Genomic DNA, 15,593 nt, shown 5'->3' on the forward strand with positions numbered 1-15,593 from the left:
GCACTCCAGGTGGTGCCTCACAAGGGCAGAGCAGAGGGGGGACAATCACTTCTCTCGCCCTGCTGGTCATTCCTCTGTTGATGCAGCCTGGGATGCAGTTGGCCTTCTGGGCTGCAAACTTGCACTGCTGGCTCATGTTGAGCTTTTTTTCAGCATTCAGAACAGGCTGAAAGTCCTCTATTTCTCATTGTCCTCTGCCCTCTTCTGCACACCCACATCCACCTTCCCACAGTGAGTCAAGGCTTGCCCTTATTCACTCCCAGATCCATTACATTTTTGACAAGAGGCAAAACAATATTTAAACTTTCCAGTGTGGAAGGAAAATCTCTATCTCCTGGCTTTCGCTGGGTCATATCATTCCGGTATTAGCTGCCAAGCCTTTTCCCCACCTGGACATCTGTGAGAAGGACCTCACACAATCAGGTTGCTCTCTCACATGAAAGATTTTCCAGTACGACACACCCTTTTGGAACTATGTGGGTTACAATAGAGTTTTTTTCAGAAAGTATTTCCCTTTTCTCTGCTTCTGACTTGGAAAGTTGTAATTTCTTTGCCTTGCCAGCCACTGAGCCCTGGTCTATGGAAAATGCTGTATGGAAAACAGCCTGCTGGAAGAAACATTTAAGCTGGTGAAAAAGTTGATACATACACTGGAAAACAGGTTTGATTTTAAATTAAGATCTTAGTGGTGTTTTTATCTGATATACCCAATATCTCTCTACTTAGTACTGAAATTCTTACCTAAGAAAAACTCTCCCTGAACTCACTTTCATGAAAAATGCAGAATGGACCACTATTCCTAAAATAGCAACAACTGTTTTTCCAGTTCAATTTTTTTTTTCTTTTCTTTTTCTGAACCTTATAAAGACTCATGTCTTTTTAGCCTTATTTTTAAGTTGATCCAGCACACAGATGCAGGGCATTATATGCCATGAATCCATCTTTAAAACACCTTTGCTCACATTTAGGTTTGTGAGTGGACAACTTTAAAAACAGATTCATTTATCAAGCTTGCATCTACATCTGAATTCAGGATAAGGGTTTGGCTCTGATAAGAGCACAATTTCGGCTGTAACAGTCTTGCCTAAGCTGGGAAGGACTTTCTTTGATCTGTTATAAACTGATCAAGGCTTAATAGTCGTCTGAGAAGGTCTTGGTTCATAACTCATTTTTACAGCTATCTGATTTCTTTTCATTTGTTTTGGGTTTATCTTGGGTATGAGGCCCCTGAAACAATTTTAAACTTTTCCACAAAACTATGAATGTAAAATCTTCCATGAAGCAATCCAATTTCTCTGTTATCATGATTAATCAGACTGCGGCTCTCCAGCAAGGCCATCCCAAGGCCACAGCAATTAAGAAGCTTGCATCCTTTCGTGGTTCCTGGTTCGTATTTATTTTTATATATTCCCAGTAACTACCAAGTCATTTCAGTTTAATCGCTGCAGTTCTTTAGTACCCTTCCCTCTACCTCCAAAACTGAATTCTTCATGAACTTTTTGTCCCCATGCACTAATCTGTTTTCGTGACCTGAATAGCGTTTATCCCCTGTTCATAAATGAAATCTGTATTTCATCACATTCATCACTCTGTTCCGTGCTACAGCCAAATAGCTGCACTCCTACAGCTTCAAATGATGGCACAGAAGAGAATTGTTAGATATGCACATTCCAACTATCCCACATCTGCCAGGTCTGTTGTGGGCAAAAATGAGGAAACCGGAGCCAAAAAAACAACCCTGCTTTGTGTGTTTTATTTTAAACTATTTTTAAGCCAAGAATGTGAAGATCAACCAAATGCTGACATGCTAGTAATATTTTGTTTTACACAGATCTATAAATATACTTATCACTGTTTAAACTAAGACTGAATATACTGTGGTCATAAGAAACACACATGTTCTAGAGGACAGATAGAAATCATTATGTGAAACGAAGACTGGAAACACTTTCTTTTTCTGGGTGGGGTTAGATTTCCTACAAAACTTGATGGGGGATAATCTTCCATTCCTTGTGCAGGTGAGTTTAATGGGAATTTTCTCTAAGATTGGGCCCAAAAAACAAATATACTCTTTGTGCTTTTTGTTTTCAAATTTCATGCAAACTTTCTCAATTCTGGAGCTTCTTCTAAGCTGTCTACAGCTATGAATAGCAAAGCTATTTTCAGTAAATCCAAATTCACTATATAGGAGCACCTCCACTAGGGGAGGAAAAAAAAAAAAAAAGAAAAAAAAAAGTAGGCTCCCATAAATTAAAAAAAAAAAATGTTCAAAAGGAAGGTGGAATTGCTTCAGCCAGGGATCAGACGTGATTAATCTAGTCTGCTTGGCTGTCTCTGACAAATACCAGCACCAGACACAAGGCTAGGATACCAGTATGGAAGGATGGAGAAGAAAAAGATAAAAAAGGTAGTAAGTTATCTGTTATATGGACAGAATGCACATACTAAATTTCAGAACTTTCCATATACTTATGTTCAAGGAGAAGGAAGAGGCAGATTTGACCGACTGTCTTTGCTGAGGGGCAAGAGAAAGAAAAAAAAACAAAAAAAAAACAGCAGTACTAATAAAGGGTTGTGAGCAAGATGGGAAAAAGCCTTTGGCTTTCTGTCTTTGAACAGACAGAGCAGGCAGCAGTGGTGTTCAGCTCACCCAGTGAGAAGTGTGGGAACCTCACATCAGGTTCACTGGATCTAGTCCTACCTAGGAAAGGAAATGCATTTGGGGAAGGAAATAGAGTAGGTCACAGGCAGACTGACAGGTGAGAACACCCTTTTTGGTAAAGTGGAAGATATTAGATGGGGACCAGATATTGAGTAAGTGACAGAATTAAAGATGGAAAGTCAACTGCTGAAAATGGTCACAAACAGTTAAATTCATTAAGGACCTTGGACTTCAAAAGGTAGCATTTAGTCAAATTAGGAGACTGGCAGGAAGGATCTCCTGGAAGGAAATTAGGAAGGGGAAAAGAAACAATAATTAGTAAAATAGACTAAAGAGGAAATTGTCCCCGAGGAAAGAAGACTAGGATTGTGTTTAATAAGTAAAATCACATTCACAAATTCATACCCTGTTTATTTATTTATTAGGAAATATGAGGAATTAAAAGCATAAATAACATATTAAATTTGGGAAATTATGAACCTATCAACTTCCAAATTGTGAAATAGGCCGAGTAAAAATGGAATTGAAAAGAAAAACAAAAAAGTGGGGGGAAAAAAAGAAAAAAAAAACATGAAAACTTTAAAATCTATGACTGGATAAAAGATGTATTTTGATAAAATAAGGTTTAAAATATCTGGCTCTTTAGGCATTATCTAGATATTGATCAGCAGAAACTTGGCATGATCAGTAGAAGTTAAGCCATCTCTGTTGTGAGGTAGATACAATTCATAACTGTTAACAGTACAATTGATAGAAAATAACTGATTGATTGATTTACTGAAATGGAGACCAGAGGTTATGAAATTCTCCTTTGTCAGAGAACTGCCATTATAACAGCAAGTATCAGCTCAGATTTGTCAAATTTTAGGGGCTTGTTTGTCTCTGTATCAGTGACTGGACAGCATTTGTTTCGGAGAAAGAAAAGAAAATTTCCTGAATCAGTGCCTGAAGTGGCAGAGCGTTTCTAGGCTTAAGAGCTCTGAACTCAGAGCAGTGTTGCTGTAAAGTAGGGAACATCCTGGGACAAGGGCACTTTTGTGAGCCCCTCTGGTGCAATGTTGGTAGCTCCTGGCTCTGAAACCAGAACTGTCTCCACATGCAGACATACAGCAGGAGGAGCATTTTGGAGCTGATCCCCTTCTTCACTCATGCAGCAAAAGTGGCTGGGCTGCTCACAAGGCTGCTCACAAGCATGGCAAGAACCATCTTCTTGTTAGTGTCAGAGAACCAAAAACCCTTCTCTGGGTGCTCTGAGGAAGAGGCAGTGCACCAAAGGGAAGGATCCAGCTACCCAGACCTGACTTGTGCACTGGCAGTTGGACCACACTGGTTTTACATATGGTGTGTAAAATGAGCAAACCTTAAAATGGGTATTGATGAAGTGCGATTTCACCCTTAAAATGCAGCTGAATTCACTGCATCAGTCCAGGCAAGTGCCAAAAACATGAGGGAGCCGCAGCAGTATCACATCATCTGTGCAGTGAATAAACTGAGAGTTAAATAGACCTCACAGCATGAACATAGAGACTATGCCTATCCAGTGTGAGAAAGGCTCAGAGTATAAATAAGACACAAAGATAATTCCTGCAGGAACCAGAGCAAGTGGGATACCTAAAGAAATTTCAGGCCACATAATGGCAGTAGCAGGGGCTATTGACTTCATCATGGGGAAGCCAACAACCAACCTATGTACTTTCTGCACTGTTAAATGGAAATTTGGCATCTTTGTACCATTCTATTTATACTTTCTTGGCCCTTACAAAAAAAAAAAAAAAAAAAAAAAAAAAAAAGAGCTGGTTGGGAGGGAATAAGTAGCTTTTTTTTTTTTTTCCCTTGCCTCTATTCCCCAAGAGAGAAGCAGAATTACTGTTTTTTTCTCATTGTTTTCTGCTAGCATGTTGAAAGATGGGCACGTTATCAGACTGATAAGTTTTCTGAAGAATTCTAGAGGGTTGATCCAAACCAAATGTAAATACTAAGCAAGGAATCTCTCATTTTTTTTTGTGTTCAGTGTGGTTACAGGAATCATTAAAGCAACTAGGGCTTGGACTGAGATCTGTAACATTTTTTTCAGTGTTCATCAGAGATCACTAAGTAACTTGAGATATGTTTTTTGTATCATAGTAAACAAAAACAAAAATTAAGACCAAGTTTTTCTCTATGTCATTCCAAAGCGACACATTTTAGTTTCCTTCGAGGTTTGTCCTTCCCTTGAAAGATACATCAGAGTTTAAAAACTACCATTAGATTGACAGACTGGCGTGTTGAAACTGGTGGGGTTATTACTGATGCTTTATGCTCTCTGGAGCATGACTGCTACACTTATTTCATTCTCAGTTAAATGTTCATGTGGATAATTCCACTGCAGTCTTCCAAGGAGAAGTTCAAGTACATCAGGATTTATGCTCCTTCTGATTCCTGAACTCTGATCTGTGGACATTGTTTGTAAAACACCTGAAGTTTATTAAGTGCTTGCTGCTCATGGGCATCTTATCTTTTTCATGTGACAGCATCTATCTACTGTTTATCAAGATCTATGTAGATCTAAACAAATTAAGCCTGGGAATATATCATCATGACAGAGAACTATAGAGGAGTTAACAAAAAAGTGCTAGCTCAGTCTTTATTTGCAATTAATAATTAACGTACATAACACTGCAAACGCTTTACTCCCACTGGCAGGCTGCTACATATCAAAGCATTTTCATTGCAGTCAATGAAAAGTGCGTAACTGCTGACAAACATGAAAATGAGTCTGTGATTCTTCAATACTTTGTGTACACTACAGATTCTTATGTCAAATCTCGCTGCCATTTATTCAAGACACTACCTTTTTAGTTTTTAAGGTTTGTTTTTTTTTTGAAGAATATGCAACTTTTTCCTCAGGTGTTGCGTAGCTCAGGCATGTCTACAGCATATGTGACTAACAATTGGGTAGCACATGTCAATAACTCAGGCCAATGTGGAACTGGCAAGAGAAACTGCCCTGCTTTCTGTGGAAATAAATCTACTGCAATTCCCTTTGATGTCTGAAACCACCCATGCATAAAAATTGTGCCAGAAATCTGACCTAATGTGTTACAACCTACATATCCTGACACTGAATAATGTTGGCTACATCCTTAGTTAGCATAAGAAGTTGAATTTCTTCCACAGTCAGCTTGTTTCATTTCATATATCTGGCTCTTTAGTTGATAATTTGCATTAACTGAACTACTGAAAACTAAAAGAAAACTGAAAAGGAACATGTGAGTATCTCCTTCTGTAAGCAACAGCAGTGGAGACACTGTGGTTGCCCTCCCTCTTGGTAGATGTAGAATCACAGAATCACAGAATGGTTTGCGTTGGAAGGGACCTTAAAGATAACCCAGTTCCAACCCCTGCCATGGGCAGGGACACCTCCCACCAGACCAGGTTGCCCAAAGCCCCATCCAGCCTGGCCTTGAACACTTCCAGGGATGGGGCATCCACAGCTTCTCTAGGCAACAAAGCAATGAGGAGCAGAAGAGAGGCTGGCCTATTCCATTGCTCTGTTTTCACCCTTTCCTTACATATTTCCTATACTACACTGACTTTGGTAGTACCTTGTATTGTCCATAGGTGTGAATGGCTTCCACCCATAACTGACTCCCCACAATCATGCCAGCTCCCAGTGTTGTTCTGGAAACCCATACCACTGTAAGAAAACTCTGGCATTGGCTCTGACTCAGTTGAGCCTTGAATGTGACACTTGCCTTTGGAAGAAATAAAAAAGAAAAGAAAAGAAAATGTACAGTGGAACAGAATAACCAGGGTAGCCATGTGGTCAAATTTTCAACACGCTTCAGCCTGCAAAATTCTTGTGATGTCTAGAACTTAGTGTTTGATTTTCTCATGCATGTACCAATCCTTGTTTATATCATCAGTGTCCTGTTTCTGCCCACTGATTTCAGTAATAAGCAGATACTGAAATCTTAATTTTAGCTGCTGTGTGTTAATAGATTAACATGAACAAGTTGTAAACCCAGACACATATGTCTTATTAGCATTTAAACGGATGATGGACTATCACAGGACATAAAACAGGAATTATATTCTTCATGTGACATTGATATTAGAACCTTGATCGCATGGAAGGCTGCCACATTCACCAGAAATTTCAAACTTTTCAAGCATCTAGAAATTCTGCCAAGTACCAAACATTTGTCTTCTGTGGAAAGCTGTTTAACACTTTTCTAAAAGTTGAGAAAAAGCATACTACCTCCTCCTTTAAGTCGTTGAGAGAGATAGCAGATTGTCAGTATATTTCAGATGAACGAAGGTTTAACTATGTTTTTTTTTTACAGTTTGGTAACAAAGACATCTTTCTTTACTAATGGAAATGTTGTTCTTTGCCTCCCACATGCTATTGCCGCTGTTTCTTACAAATACAAACTATTGGACTTGCTTTAAAAATATATTAAGCAACTAAGGCTCATGCTGACTTCATTGGGAACTCTGAGTTCTCAGTACATCAGGCCCTTGCTCATTAGTCCCCTGTTTGATTCTCTGGTAACATAGACCTGTGTTTGCTTTCCATGAGGTTTCTATACCCTTTAATGTCTTACACTGAAGATTCTTTTTTCCTTCAGCTGGATGCTAATAGCATACAGCTTTTGAGTACGTTCTTTATTCCAGCAGTCAGCTACTACTTATTAGCTATTCACCTGAAAGGTAGATGATAGGTATTATTATCCCCAGTTTTAATAAAAGAAATCTTGTGACCCGTGGGCAAATGGGAAAAGGTTCCTCCTTCTTATAAACGTTTCCATGTAATCTCCTGCTTCCTACTGATGACTGTACAAGGTTCAGTTCTTTCTAACTGAAATTAGTTGCTAGATGAAGAGCTGTAGGGAGAAGATTGCAGTGATGTTGGTGGAAAGACTACTGGACTGACGAGAGAACTTAGCAATTAGAGAAAACTAATCTTGACAATTACAGTGGTAGCACTAAATCTAAAAAGCTTGCAGGGTTAAGGCACATTGCAAACTATAAACTAACATTAAAATCTTCTAAGCCTGTTATTTCCTTGACTTTAAATACATTTACTAAGTAATATATATATATATATATTTAGAATACCTTTGGAAATAAATTATTTTCTTGCAATTCTTGTGCAACCTGCTCAAAAAGCCTGAATGACAAAACCATGGGGGTCCATCCACATTTTTAAAGCGTATAATGTAACTGATACTGCATATGTAGGGCTGTTTGTACAGTGAGACTGCAATTACTAGGAAGAATGGCATCAATGCCACTGAAAGCACTTATTTGCTGAACAAAACTCTCAGAACACTTCTCTTAATGAGAATGAAAATGTCTTTATTTCAGGCTTTCATACAACACCTATTTCTGTCATGCGTTCAGCATTTATCTTCTACACTCCTATTCTGGATAACCGTCCTGCTTGAATGCATAGGCCTCCCAGGGATAACCTTGGATGGCTGAATCTGAATATCTGGGCAGTATCTCTAACAATTTTGTTTCCCTGTTTCATGAGAGAGAATCCAGCTTTATTAGATTTTTTTCCCTATTTAATATGCTGGATATGTGCATGGTTTGATGTGCAGCGTAATATTTGTTTGGTTTCATTTTCCCCCCTGTGACATATAAAATCTAATAAGCAAGCTTTTTTCTTTAGTTGCTATGGCAGAAAGATTCTTGAAACACTTAATGATAGAAAATAATTTAAGAAAAAAAAATGGAGTGGCATCTCACTTCTATTTTTGGCAAGTTTGTTCACATATGTTTACAAAGCCAGAACTCTGAAATGCTCTAAGCTAAGACTTCCACGGTGAAACAAAGCCAACCTCATAAAGTTCAGTAACTCCAGAGTCTAAATTCTTATGCTAAATGTATTATTGTTCAAAAGAAGCTTGTAAGGATCATTTACTGGGAGGGCATGCCTTCCTAATAATTTCGAAATAAAGCCTTACCTGCTTGCCACAGTGAGGCAACACATAGGGACCATGCTTTACAGGCCATAATTTCAACCCTGCAGTTGTTCAGTACTCCAGAACCCCTTTTACATACTTTTCAAGACATTTGCTTGTCCAGCTCCATCTGAATTTCAGACATTTTTCAGGTGTCACTGTTATGGAAATTTCTAGTAACATTTATACTTCTTACTGGATTTAGGTTTTGGGGGGTGCACCACACGCCTGTGGTATCATCACAATAAAGCAAAAAATCACAAGGAAATGTTTCTGTAAAAATCTGGTAGGGAATGGTACCACTTCAGTAGGATTTCCTGCTTATGCAGCATTTTAGCTGAGATGATTAATTTTGGTTGTAAACCCATCTGATAAGTAGGTGGTGGAGGAGGGGAAGGCTTAATAACTTATTATGGATTTAATGCATTTATCTCATCCCCTACATATACTACCTTTGTCTTCCATTTTCCTGCTTCTTGATCTCATTTCCCATCTTGTTCTCTACATCCAGAAACTCTTCTACAGAGTCTGTTTTACCATGACCATGCTTTAGTCAGGCCAAACTGTCAGTGCTGTGCATCCTTCGCCTCGCACTGCCCCCAGAACACACTCACCTGCTACCCGAGAACCCTTGGGGATTGAAAATACCAAGAGAGTAGAAATGCCAGGGAACGTATGCAGGGGATGTAGAGAAAACCTGTAGAAAAAGTAAGTCCTCCTGTTCCACGAGGGTTTTCTTCTCTGTCTGTGCTTTCTGGTACTCTGGCTTCCTGCAGGACTCTTCCAGAACTCTCCAATTAAAGAAAAGAAAAAAAGAAAAAAAGTGATAACTAAGGTGGAGCACATCAAAACAATTAAAATTTACCAAGTGATAATAAAAATAACAATGATGAGATAACAATCAATTCCCATAAAAGAAAATGCATGAATGCTCCTTCTCAGATGAAGTATAGTGCATGTTAGCTCCCCCCTGTCATGCAGAGCCAAAGTTTTTGCTGTCATGGAGGAAATGAAAGTTTGGGGTAAGTTGAGCATTTTATAGTCAAGAGCCTTTTTGCTAAGCAAACACAAACAGTGGTAGTCCACTGTGACAACCACAGTGGAGTTAGGAGGTGTTTGGTCCTTTGTGTCTTTTCCTGCCATGTTGAGTAACGACCAGTTGTTCTGTCATAAATGCTTTTATTACAGATGTCTGATCTGTGCAGAATACTAGATTGCAGATATTATACTCCTGTCTAATTTTCTCCCGAAGTATGGGGACTGCTCCCATAATATTGAACTGAAAATATGCATTAAGAAAACAGAACAATGAAAAGTTCTTACAGGTTCACTAGCATATAAGGTTCACTAGCAACCCTTCCGAAAGGATTCACTAACATATAGGCATGGGCCAAAAATGTAAGAGTGCTAAACTGATCAGAAAAGCGCAATAAAGCATTGTGGGACCCTATCACAGGTGCATTATTTACTTATGCATGGAGAAAAACTGCTCACCCCATTTAAATATGGGTACAAAATTTCTGCTCCCCTGCAGGCTCAGTGACTTTCATGATTTAGACAACTAAATTAGACACATAAATTTCAACGTTGGAAGCAGCACCAAGGTAATTTCCACTTCTTTCCACACTCATATTTTTGTAATGTTTTCTTTGTTGTTGTTGTTGTTGTTTTCACACTTTCAGGAGATTGCCGAAGCAGTAGCTAAGCATTTGAAAAACTCATCCTTGATGAATGTGCTGTCAGCAGACCTGACAGCTTCTCAGGCAAAGCCAAAATACTGTGGCAGAAATTCCTCAACAAGCATCCACCTCAAGTCAATAAAGTGTGTCTGCCTGGGGTAACATGAAAGCATATCAGAGAGCCAGGGGCTTGTTTGTTGACTCAATTTTGAAGAAATAAGCTGAGCTCATGGTACGGCTAAAAGTAATTTATAACTAACTTTTTTTTTCATAGTGTTGCTAGAAGTCACTAAATACAGTGGTATACCATACAGGTATGTATTTGTTGTTTTCTTGCAATCTTAGTTGCTAATGGAGCCATATAAGAGTTTTTTTACATGCACAAGACTTTGCAGCAGATGACTTCTGAGGGCAGGACCCAAGAAGGAGACAAGCAAAACTTGGTATCTCTTCCAAAGGGGCCTAGAAATTGCTGATGCCAGGGAAAACTAATGTCCTTCTTAATGTAAACTTAATTTTATGGGTCAGAGGTACAACACTGATATCATACAAATATTTTTATGGGAAAAAAAGGAATTTACAGTATTTTGCTGAAATATTATCTGAGGAAATGATGTAATTGCATGTTATAATGAGAACCTGTTTTCTATTACTTCTCTCAAACTTTCCTCTGTGTCCCAAGTGCAAGTAATGCTGCTGCTAGAGCATGCACAGCAAAGCAGAACAGCAAGTTAAAAACTAGGACAAGAATAGGTAATCATACATACATACAAAAAAAATGGGTTTTACTGGCTTGTGAATTTGGAGATAGCAGTTGGAATTTCATATATCATTGTGGAGAGATCATTTTGTGACAGAGGGCATATCATTTCATCTATATGTAAGATGCTACAAATCTCTTTGATATCCAAAAAAAGATGAAAACAATGAAGAACAAACAAACAAGCAAACAAAATAACCCCAAACAAACAAAACCAACTAACCAGCCAACCAACCAAAAAAAAAAAAAAAAAGATTACTGGGACAGTTAAAAATGTATAAACTGTCCTCTAATAAGACTTCCCAGACCAACAGAACATATCACCCTAATGGTACCTTTGTCAACACCCACCCTTCACTCAAACACCATTATCCCAGACCCAATTTCATCCCAACATCCCACAGCAGGTCTTGATCTTGGCTTGCAGCTTCTGTAAATGAGAGTACGAAAGCCACATCAGGATCAAACCCTACATTTACTGCCTGCAACACAAACCCAACCACAGTGTGGGAATTCATGAGGATGACCAGGTTAGGGTTATGGTTAATAGAAGACCAAGTTTTGGGGTGGTGTGGGGGAAGACCACTCAAAGCTCTCTCTGGTCACTCAGCGTTGTGAAGTGCTTGAGATAAGGTGGAAAGGGGAACAAGTGTCCCTTCCCTCACCTTGCTCCTTGCCAGAGCCCAGTGGCCACCCTCCCAGCCACATGTCCGCCAGCCAGCAGGAGGGTCCCACAGAGCAGGCTCCCTCCTGAAGCTGGTGAGGAGTTCACTTATAAAAGTAACTAACGTTTATTTAAATATATATATATTATTAAGGCTAATATTTTATTTTTATATTTAAAAGTGGTTTCTGGATTTTTTCTATATTGACTTTTGCATATCAGAATCATAGGCAAAAAAAAATATATATATATATATATAAGTACTCAGGTTCTTCCTTTTTTCATGAAAGGTAAGCATTTTATTGTGTAAATTTTAATTTACAATCTTTTTTAACTAGAGTTTCAGACTAGCCGCATTTGTAGTAGAGCTGTTTAAAGTGCATTTGGAGATACAGGTTTTGTGGTGCTAAAGCCAGATACTGCGGTTTGCTGAGTTTATCAAGCTACTCACTCTGCTACAGACCACTTCAGTGAGAGAGGCGGTTTTGTATTTCAGATCAGAAGACTGGATTAGTGTTGTTGGTGGTTGGTATTATGATTTAGTGTTATTACAGTGTCCCACTTTGATGTGTGGAAAGGAGAAATGTGTAGGCCTAATGCTGTCCCAGGTTTTCAGTTCAGGGAAATACTACAGTACTTTATTTGCTTCTTACTCTTTCCAGGTCCACTCCTCTTACTGCAATCTGCTATCCAAAAAGTGGTGATATAATTTGAGAAATTTAGAAAGACATTTATTACAGATGCTTGTAATTTTTTGCACTGTGTCCTTCAGGCTGAGGTTGTGGTTTCTTCTTACAGTTAGACAACGTGACGGTGAGCTGCTGCCAAAAGGAGCAGTATCACTATTTGTTCTCCATCTACAGTTCCTACTCTGGCCCTAGCAGCCAGCTTCCCATGTTTCACTTGCATCCCATCTAGTGGCTGCGTGGTTTCAGAAGTGGGCTGTTTGGGCAACCTGTGCCACAAGGAACTAAATTAACTTCTTCCTCCCAGGGGTTTCTCTTGGATCAGTTCATCCATGGGTGCACATTCACTAGATCCAAAACACAGTAGGGTTAGATTCAGTGGGTTTTGGTCGGTTGCATGGTTTTTGCTTGTTTCTTTTTCTTTTGTTTTGTTTGTTCATTTGCTTTCATTTTGTTTTGTTCTGTTTTGTTTTGCTTTGTTTTGTTTCCTTTTTAATACTATGATAAAGCTGAATTTATCAGGAGGTAGAATCTTTATTTCTCCCACTTCTGTCTGTCTGTGTGCATGTCTGCATTTCCAGGAACATTCCCATGTCAAAATTAATCACAGATGGCATTTGGTCTGTTAAGGCATTTCTGAAAATTAAACAAGAAGGGAACACAATGAATATTTAAAATTGAAGGAAAATGCTGCATGAGTCACTGTCATCACTTTTGTCTCTCTGTAACTTTTTAGACTATGATGAAATACATGTCTAATTAAAAGATTTGAGAACTCTCACTGACTTTGGTATACCTCAGAAATCTGCACTCTTTGCTGCTTTGCTTTGCTTTGCTTTGCTTTGCTTTGCGGATCCTTGGTGTTGCAATTGGTTTGGGAAGACTTGGAATTTAAAAAGACAGAAGGTCAGGCTGAAGCGATCTGACTCGTCTCTGGCTGCAAGAACTCTGTGTTACTGCGTATGTAGGTCAGAGGCAAATGTTTTTGCATTTTAGGCAATGTGATTAAAAAATGCAAGACTTGTTTCTATCCAAAGTAGCACGTATAAAGCGGAGATATGGCTGATCCAGATGGTACCTGCAGTTCAGGCAGGCACATGCTGTTGACAATCACACCTGACTTCTTCAAAAGTCCACCTCACAAATACAAGATGTCATGACAGCCTTGCTAATGGAGACCAGATCTCTTTATAGCTGACAGAAACATTTGTTTGCATTCCACTGGATGATTCTGTTTCCCATCACAAAGAGCTTAAAGAATTTCTTGACATTATGAGTTTTTTAATAGCCTTTCTTTTTATTAACTTAAACAATTTTCCATTAACATGCCAGTGTTCTAACTATTTGTTTAATGTCTGAGGGTGATGTAAAATCACCTTAATGGCTGCTCTATCACCAATGTCTATGCTGGCCTAGTCTTTCCCCAAGATGTATCTGAGGTAATCCTGTCTGTCAGCATCCTCTGCTCTTGCCAGAATACTATGCTGGCATTACAGTAAAAATAATACAAAGCACAGTCAGCCTCACACGAGTTCTTACAGATAAAGAATACAAAAGTGATATCCAGAAGATTTCAGGATTTCAGCTGTTTTCAAGGAACAATGAGTTTTATAACTTATTTTGGCTAGTTTTGAAAGTTTTTTTATCATTCTCTGCTGAAATCGCAAAGATCTTTCTTTGCAAATTCATATTTAATTTTTCATTGTTGCACCAGTGTCCCACCATCATGATTTTTTTCTTCAGTATTTTTAATGAAAATCCATACTGATAGGAGAGAACATTTCATCATTACAGAAAGTTTTTTACAGGAAAGGTTGTTGTGGTTCTGAATCAACACAGATCATTCATAGTCATGGCAGTCATATACTTGATCATACTTCATTTGAATTTATGGACTATAAATGACTTACTCAGAGAGTACAGAAGTATACATAAAAGTAGTGAGTTGTAGAAGGAAAACTTTATTAGTAAGTTCAAATTTGTTTATTTTTGTCATTTAAAATATGTCAAATTCCCCTCTTGCTTGAGCAGTAAATAGATATTATCATAAAACATGAAATCAAGTTACCCATCAGTGCTGTCAGTCTTGTTTAATTATGATCCACAAATATTCTGACTTCTTGAGAAAATTTATAAATTTAGCCATTCAAAAAAAATTAAAATGAAAAATAAAAATAAAAAAAAAATAAAAAGAGAGAGAGCTGTATGGATAGCAAAGCAAATAAACATATAGGGCTTCAAGAACTAATTTGGGTGCCTGTTTGCAATTGACATTCTTATTATTGTGTGTTGTGACAGAGTTTCTGCCTGTCCACTGCTTTTATTGGTACTATAATGTATCATATTTGGAGTAGATATGCATATGTGTGCTTTTATTTCAAGAGGTTAGTGGGCAAGTAAACAAGGATTTGCTGGGGGTGGATTCAGGGAAAGAACAATTGGCTCTTCACAAAACTCCCATGCCTTTTCTTTCCCTTTCCATTTTACTGACATACACTGCTTTGGAAAGAAAAAACTACACACTTAGAAGTAATCCAAGAAGGGCTGAGTTTTGAGAAGCCCTAGCCCAACATATCTACACATGTAGGCGATATGACATGTCTTAAAAAAATATATAATAAAATAAAATAAAACCATACTTTTAATGTTTTATGCATATCCACTCTATTAATTTTAATTTCATATTTGAAACAGCAGGTCATTTTCATCTTGGGCATCTAAAGAACAAAACACTATCAGGTCCTATTTCCAATCATCTGGTATCTGACTGAGAAGACTACATCAGGGAGATCACTTGTGTGTTTTCCCTTTGAGAGCAACTGGGTGAGTGCATTGTCAAAGACACAAAGGATAAAACAAAAAAAAAAGTAAATGGTTACACTGTCATTTTGTGAACAGGAGTGTGGCTGACTTTTAAAGAAACTTACCTCTCATCCTGAGAATTTGGTGAAGAGAACTGAGTGCTGTGTTTTTCCAAGTGTATTTCTGGGCATTAAGGAGACTTTTAATACGAATTTGCTTTTCCCTTGCCAGAGCCCGCTCTGTCTCCCCACAAAGCAGTGAGGCTCTGTGCGTGCTGGCTGTCACCTGCCCTGAGCTACAGTGTCACCGTCCCCTGCTGCAGGCTGCCCCACGCTGCCACCTACCTGGTCCTTCCATCACTCCCTGAGCACTCTCTGGGTGACCAGAAG

Source organism: Cygnus olor, chromosome 2, assembly GCF_009769625.2.
Source record: "Cygnus olor isolate bCygOlo1 chromosome 2, bCygOlo1.pri.v2, whole genome shotgun sequence".
Taxonomy (NCBI): domain Eukaryota; kingdom Metazoa; phylum Chordata; class Aves; order Anseriformes; family Anatidae; genus Cygnus; species Cygnus olor.